An 8,935-nucleotide genomic window follows, 5' to 3' on the forward strand; every position below is an offset into this window, starting at 1 on the left:
CCGGTAACAAAAACGTATATGTCAAGGTTACAATAAGGTTAATCTGAAAAGTCGAAGTTGACTGGTTGAAAGTGTGATAAAACTGGATACTTTGAAAAGGATGGCAAGATTATTTTTAGTAATAACAATGCTAAAGGATCTTTCACATTTTTGAAGTCAAAGTATAGCTTTGAAAGATGTAGAGATCTAAGAATGATGTCACCCGTTAAATCTTGACTTGGATTCTGATCCGTCAATATCAGAATATGTAATTGAATTTGTATGGAAACGATTGTATATCGCTGTGAGCATAGTTAATAATTTTTGAATCAAAGTTGAAGAATGTACAGTGTAACATATTAATTGTGAACTTATATATTCCCGAGTATTACCTACCCGTTAAAGATTTTACAATTAATATTTTGTACAAAAGAATTTTCAGTACAGTCTTTATGAAAATATATGTATGTATATTTCTTCAGATGTAATACAGATTTAATGAGTTAATATCATATTAAGCTCATTTGATTTTTAACTTGAATTAGAAATGAATGATCTCTAAAACATTAGAGATTACATAATCTTCGCGGAGTATTTCACTCATGAAATCAATACTTCATTATTTATTCTTATTGATATTCCTTGGTGAAGGGTGTTGATATTCGTGGAATTCTTGCAAACTTCGCAAGGTGCAAATGATGTTTTCTAGAAAGTTTCGAGTGCATCGAAGATGAAAGTGTAAAATCAACCATGTTATTGAATAATACACTTGGTTTATTATGAAATGAAATTCATTGAATTGAAACAGAGATTGTAGTTATCGATGATTAAGCCGTTAATGAAGGATGTACATCATTTCATATTAGTAATATGAACTAACCGAGTAGTACCTACCAGTTAAGATTCACACGTAATAGCTTAGTACGAAAATATTTATTTTGATTTCAAAATTCATATATATTAAATATACATAAAATTTCTTCAGGGGAAATGAGTTAATACTTCATCGGTTATTGTTGCTGGTATTTCTTGGTAACTACGGTGCGTATGACGTTGATGCTCGTGGAACAGATTATGAAATTGAGGTTTGCGATGCGGATGTTGTTGGTGGTGGTAATGGTACTGTTGGTGTTGTTGTCGGTGGTACTGTTGATGCTGGTGATGCTGCTGGTGTTTGTAACCTTTGCACCATATTCTCCAAAGCCACTACCCGAGCACGAAGCTCGTTGACTTCTTCTACTACACCGGGATGATTGGCGGTTCGGACGAGCGGATGAATAAGATCCAGAATTTGAGATAGTATATTATCGTGACGAGATACTCTAGAAATGAGAGAGAAAATGGTATCTCGAACAGGTTCGCCGGTAAGTGCTTCAGGTTCTTCGCCAAGAGGGCAATGTGATGGGTGAAAGGGATCGCCTTCTTCTTGTCTCCAATAATTAAGTAGGCTACGAACCCATCCCCAGTTCATCCAGAATAGATGATAGCTAATTGGTTGATCCATTCCGGTTACACTGTCTTCGGAATTCAGGTGAATATCCATATCGGAATAGCTGTCAGAGTTTGAACTAGATACGGAATCCATCTTGTATAAATAGGGAGATGATTTTTGATATGAATTAGATTATAGAATTTAGTTTGGTATTCTTCAATACATAATTTACATATGTATATATAATACCAAATTCCATAAATCACGGAGAAATTTTCGGAAGATATCAGGAAAAGTTTACAGTAACAGATACGCTAAGATATGAATTTTTGTCTATACACTATTTATGCAATAAATGCAGGAAAACGTGTCTAGACTTAAGAATGATAAGCATGTAATTTCCAACAAGAAATGATAAGCAAAACTTTTAACTTGCAGACACGGTCGAAGTCCAGACTTACTAATGCATCTTAACAACTATCAGTTAGACACATTCATGCAAGACCTGATTCGCTAGGACCAACGCTCTGATACCAACTGTGACGATCGCTCCAAATCCATATGGACGAACACGTCATTCATTGATTTCATTGCGAGGTATTTGACCTCTATATGATACGTTTTGTAAACATTGCATTCTTTTGAAAAGACATACCATAAATGAATATTTAAATCAAAGGTTTTCGACATCTGATGATTTCTACATATAGACAATCACCGTATATAATAGTTTACAATAGTACTTCTGTTGACAATGCAGTCAAAATAAGGTACATGATGATGAATTGGTGAATGCAACGTTTTCTTGAAAAATATGTCATATAAGACTCCATGCACATAGCTTTTCTATCATATAAGCAAACAACGGAAGACTTCTAGGGAACCTGAGAATAAACATGCTAACAAGTGTCAACACAAAGGTTGGTGAGTTCATAGTTTGTATGTTTCGCATAATCTGTATATAAAGATGGATCACAAGATTTCAGTTGTTTCATCCAGAAACGTTTATCAAAATATTCTACGAAATTGAGCACCCTGGTAACTAAAATTAACGTATATATAATTTGTAACCTTTGTATAATCATCTTAATAATACACGCAAACCAACGTGTACGCTTCTCAAATAGCATACGTCCGTTAAAAGGCTAGTGCTCTAGCTCGGACGGGGATATCAAGCCTTATGGATCCATATACTACTACTCGCGCCCACCAGTTCTTATAACTGGCAGTTACTAGTTACCAAAGCTAAGGGATTTTCGGTTCAAACTCAGTGTAGAATTTAGTATGTACTTGTATCCATTGTGTTTAAAATAAAGTGCATGTATTCTCAGCCCAAAAATATATATTGCAAAAGCAATTAAAAAGGGAGCAAATGAAACTCACACTTTATAATTATTGTAAACCAGTTATTAAAGCATTTGCATGTATTCTCAGATCAAAAATATAAAGGGTAAAAGGGATCATATGAAACTCACCTTAGCAGCACATACAGTTGTTCATCGTAATGTAACCGAAACTCGGTATATCAAAGAATCGTAGATCTCAACCTAGAGAACATATGTTGGTCAATAAATGTCTATCAATCTAGGTCAGGTCATAGTGTATCACAATCCTAATGCTCGAGATCGACATATAAAAGTTATCCAAAGTCGTTTCAAAAAGTCAATTTTGACAATAGTTTAACAAAACGAGACGTACCTTATATAAGGATTCATTTACTCGGTTGGTAATATTCAAAAATCCAATTTATCAATCTCGTAAACAAGTTGTTTAAATCTTAATTGTAGATTCAAAAGCAATTTCAATTAACTTCAATCATAATTCAGTTGCTCATATCTTTTAATCCGTTCATCGAAATTATTCGATATCTAAATGAAAAGTTATCGATTTTTCGCCAGCTTTCCAAAAACATGTATATCATATACATTTTACCAGTAATATATGTATTTAATTCGTGATCTATTATAAACTGTTTAACGACGAAATTTAGCATACACGTATGTATAAATATATATACTCAAGCACTAGACATGGTGATAATGCTAAAAACGAACATATATTTCATAGCATTATTCCTCAAGAAAGACAAGCTTTTAGTTGCAATTGTTCTATTTACAAGTGATATTCGTTTAAATAATAAAAGGTGAAGACAGAAGACAGATTCGACGATTTGAAGACGCAAACGACCAAAAAGCTCAAAAGAACAAAAGACAATCAAAAAGGTTCCAATTATTGATGAGGAACGTCTCAAAATGACAAGAGTACAAGTTACAAGACGCAAAGTACACGATATAAAATAATACGCGAAGACGTCCGAAAATCCGGAACCGGGACCTGAGCCAAGAAGAAACGCCCGACGCAACGGACCAAAAATATCTAGTCTACTTTGCACAAGAATATAATATAATATATATATAATTATATATAATTATATATTATATATATTATTATTATTATATTACGTCGGCAAGAAGAAAATAAATCAATTTGGCTGGATCCAGGGTGGCCATGCGACTCGCATGGCCAGAGGCACAAATCCATGCGAGTCGCATGGAGTGAAAATGTTGGTCAGGTCCTATATAAAGCCAGTTTTCTGCCGAGTTTTAAACACATAATATATCTCTCTCAATATATACGATATATATATATATAATTTATATTTTAATTTTAATTTTAATTTTAAATCCTAATAATAAGGGTATGTTAGCGAATGTTGTAAGGGTATAAGTCGAAATTCTGTCCGTGTAACGCTACGCTATTTTTAATCATTGTAAGTTATGTTCAACCTTTTTACATTAATGTCTCGTAGCTAAGTTATTATTATGCTTATTTAAAACGAAGTAATCATGATGTTGGGCTAATTACTAAAATTGGGTAATTGGGCTTTGTACCATAATTGGGGTTTGGACAAAAGAACGACACTTGTGGAAATTAGACTATGGGCTATTAATGGGCTTTATATTTGTTTAACTAAATGAAAGTTTGTTAATGTTAATATAAAGATTTACAATTGGGCGTCCCTATAAACTACCATATACACTCAATCGGACACGATGGGCGGGGTATTTATATGTACGAATAATCGTTCATTTAACCGGACACGGGAATGGATTAATAGCCACTAGAATAATTAAAACAGGGGTGAAATTACATTCAAGGGTAATTGGTGTAATTGTTAACAAAGTAGTAAAACCTTGGTTTACACGCAGTCGATAACCTGGTGTATTCATCAAACAAAGTATTAAAACCTTGTTACAATTCGAATCCCCAATTAGTTGGAATATTTAACTTCGGGTATAATAATAATTTGACAAGGACACTTGCAATTTATATTTATGACTGATGGACTGTTATGGACAAAAACCAGACGGACATATTGAATAATCCAGGACAAAGGACAATTAACCCATGGGCATAAAACTAAAATCAACACGTCAAACATCATGATTACGGAAGTTTAAATAAGCATAATTCTTTTATTTCATATTTAATTTCCTTTATTTTATATTTAATTGCACTTCTAATTATCGCACTTTTATTTATTTTATTTTATCGCACTTTTAATTATCGTACTTTTTAATTATCGCAATTTTATTTTATCGCATTTTTATTATTCGCAATTTCATTATCGTTATTTACTTTACGCTTTAATTTAAGTCTTGTATTTATTTAATATTTTACATTAGGTTTTAACTGCGACTAAAGTTTTAAAATCGACAAACCGGTCATTAAACGGTAAAAACCCCTCTTTATAATAATAATATTACTTATATATATTTGTATTTTAATAAAAGTAAACTAATATAGCGTTGAGCTTTGTTTAAAGATTTCCCTGTGGAACGAACCGGACTTACTAAAAACTACACTACTATACGATTAGGTACACTGCCTATAAGTGTTGTAGCAAGGTTTAAGTATATCCATTCTATAAATAAATAAATATCTTGTGTAAAATCGTATCGTATTTAATAGTATTTCCTGCTAAAATTTAATAGTATTTTATACCCCTCTGCTTTGACATCAAGTATTTTTGGCGCCGCTGCCGGGGACATTCGCCAAAGCGAAACGCCATATTTTTAATTTTTAAGTTATAATTAGTTTTGGTAAAATTTATATTTTTAAAAATTAAAAAATATATAAAAAAAAAGAGCTTTTAAAATCGAAAAAAAAGAAAAAAAAAATATTTTAAGTATATTTTTTAAGTTTTTCTTTTATTTTTACAAAATTATAAAGTATTTTAAGTTTATTTTTAAGTTTTTATTTTAATTATATATATATATTTTATTTAAATTTAAAACAGAAAATAAAATATTAAATATTACGTGACCCGTCATTTGAACCAGCCCAATTGAACCAGTTCAGGGTATCCATGCGACTCGCATGACCCACCCCCTTAAACCATGCGACTCGCATGAGGGGTCTGACAGGGCCACAACCAAACCCTAATCACGCATTTATTACGGATAATATATTATTATTATTATTAAACCCTAATCTTTTTATTATTATTATAATTAAGTTTTTACTTTATTTTATTTATATTACTTTTAAACTAGTTTTATATATTATAAACTTAATACTTTTATTATAAAATATAAAAATAATATTTTTTATAAAAATTATACTTTTACAACTTTTTGTATATTTTTATATTTTGTCCCTTTTTAATCGTTGTAGCGTAATATTTGTATTTTTAGCTCATATTTAATTTTAAACTTAGTTTTTGCTATAGTTATTTTTACTCCTAGATTTTTAGGCTTTGCCGTAGAATTCCTTAAGTGCTTTTTCTTTAGACTAAGATTTAGGTGCTTTAGAATTTTGCGACGCCTTTTTAAGTTTTAGTTTCTTTTTAAGTTATTTCCATTTGGGATTTAGTTTTTCATGTAAGCTTTAATATTTTTAGACCTTTTACTATGTATCAATTATCATTCCAATTAGTAATTTCAATTTGCGATTATAATTTTAAGTTAGTTGTAGTAATAAGGTTAGGTTAGTAAAGTATTTTTAAGTTTTTATAAGTTTCTTTTATTTTTCCGTCGTCTTTTATTTTTCAACCATTTTTTCTTTTTCAACCCTTTTCGACGAACTCTTTTTCTCTCTTATTTCTCGCTATTCTAGTTTTTAGGACTTAGAATTTTTTCTACTTCTTATCTAAATTTCTTAAAATTACGAAAATTTATTTTAAGTGGTTAAATTAATAGACATCAAAATTTTCTGGTTCGTAGTAATAGTTGGATTTGTACGTGGACCGGGTTATTGGAGCCAAACAGTCCTCAATTATATTGAGACCAAACGAATCCTGCCCCTCTGCTGCATCTTTTGGCTATTCGAAACGTGGGCAAAATCAGAAAAGTCTATTGATTGGATAACTTATTATAATTTTTCTTTCCTTTTAAAAACTAATAGGATATTCAGTGAATGCACCGAGCAAGACGTTCATCACCTTTTGTACGTTCACCACCTGTAACTCGATCAAGACATCGTTTAACAAATATAACCGCCGTTGATTTTTCTTTAGAATCGTCATCCAGTCGACCAAGTACTTCAGTTCAAATTACCGATAATCCATTTTTTGAACCCAACCTCACAATTGAGAATCCAGAGAATATTCAGGAACGGTTCATAGATCCTGAACCATTAAACTTTCCTCCGGAACCACCAATCATTCAAACAGAGATTGTTGAGGAACGAACTATTAAATCAGAACCATCTAGTGATACCGAGTCAACAAATTCAATTATGGAGAATCTGGAACCTTTAAGTATGGAAGACCGAATGAGAGCTAAACGCACTGGCCAAGGTCACGCAATTACTCATCCAGATATTAATGCGCCAGATTATGAAATCAAAGGACAAATTCTACACATGGTGACTAATCAATGCCAATTTAGTGGTGCGCCGAAGGAAGATCCAAATGAACATCTACGTACCTTTAATAGGATCTGCACACTATTTAAAATCCGAGAAGTGGAGGATGAACAAATATATCTCATGTTATTTCCCTGGACTTTAAAGGGAGAAGCCAAAGATTGGTTGGAATCGTTACCTGAAGGGGCGATTGATACATGGGATGTTTTAATTGACAAATTTCTTAAACAATTCTTTCCTGCATCTAAAGCCGTAAGACTTCAAGCAGAAATTGTTACGTTCACACAGAAACCAAATGAAACTCTATATGAGGCGTGGACAAGATATGGAAAGTTATTAAGAGGATGTCCGCAACATGGTTTAGACACCTGTCAAATAGTACAAATATTCTACCGAGGATGCGACATCACTACAAGAAAAGACATAGATATAGCAGATGGTGGTTCTATTATGAAGAAAACCGAAACTGATGCTTACAAAATTATTGATAATACTGCTTCCCACTCACATGAGTGGCACCAAGAAAAAGACATCATTAGATCATCTAAAGCAGCTAGAGCCGATTCTAGCCATGACTTAGATTCCATTTCCGCAAAGATAGATGCTTTCGAGAGACGAATGGAAAAGATGACTAAGGATATTCACTCAATACGAATCAGTTGTGAGCAGTGTGGAGGACCACATTTGACAAAAGATTGTCTCAGTATTGAATTAACAATGGAACAAAGAGAGAATATTTCATACATAAACCAAAGGCCTGGAAATAATTATCAGAATAATTATCAACCGCCAAGACCGATTTACAATCAAAGCCAGAATTATAACCGAAATATTCCATACAACAACCAACAAGGTCCTAGCAATCAACAAGTATCCAATAATACTTATAATCAGCAAAGACCTAATTTTCAAAACAAACCACCACAACAAACCGATGATAAAAAGCCGAATTTAGAAGATATGATGACGAAGCTAGTTGAAACTCAAACGCAGTTTTTCACATCTCAAAAACAAACTAATGAACAAAATGCTCAAGCATTTAGAAATCAACAAGCTTCTATTCAAAATCTGGAACAAGAAGTGAGTAACCTAGCAAGATTAATAGGTGAAAGAAAACCGGGAAGTCTACCTAGCGATACAAATGCTAACCCCCGGAATGAAACAGCTAAAGCTATTACCACAAGAAGTGGTACAACACTTAAACCACCTGAAATACCTGTAACTTCTGATGAAACTATTCCTACTCCACAAGAACCACAACCTGATCAAGATAAGGAAAAAGAACCGGTAGTTGAGAAGGTTAATGAAAATAACACAGTTAAGGATAAACCTTATGTTAAACCATACCAACCACCACTTCCTTACCCGAGTAAAATGAAGAAAGAGAAACTTGAAGCCGAGCAATCCAAATTCTTGGATATGTTTAAACAGATAAATGTAAATCTTCCTTTCATTGATGTGATTTCAGGAATGCCAAGATATGCTAAATTCTTGAAAGATCTAATCACGAATAGAAAGAAAATGGAAGAACTCTCGGCTGTTACTATGAATGCCAATTGTTCAGCAGTGCTGTTGAATAAGATACCAGAAAAATTATCTGATCCAGGAAGTTTCACAATTCCATGTTTTCTGGGTAGTCTTAGTTCAATAGAAGCA

This window comes from Rutidosis leptorrhynchoides, chromosome 1 (genome assembly GCF_046630445.1).
Source record: "Rutidosis leptorrhynchoides isolate AG116_Rl617_1_P2 chromosome 1, CSIRO_AGI_Rlap_v1, whole genome shotgun sequence".
Taxonomy (NCBI): domain Eukaryota; kingdom Viridiplantae; phylum Streptophyta; class Magnoliopsida; order Asterales; family Asteraceae; genus Rutidosis; species Rutidosis leptorrhynchoides.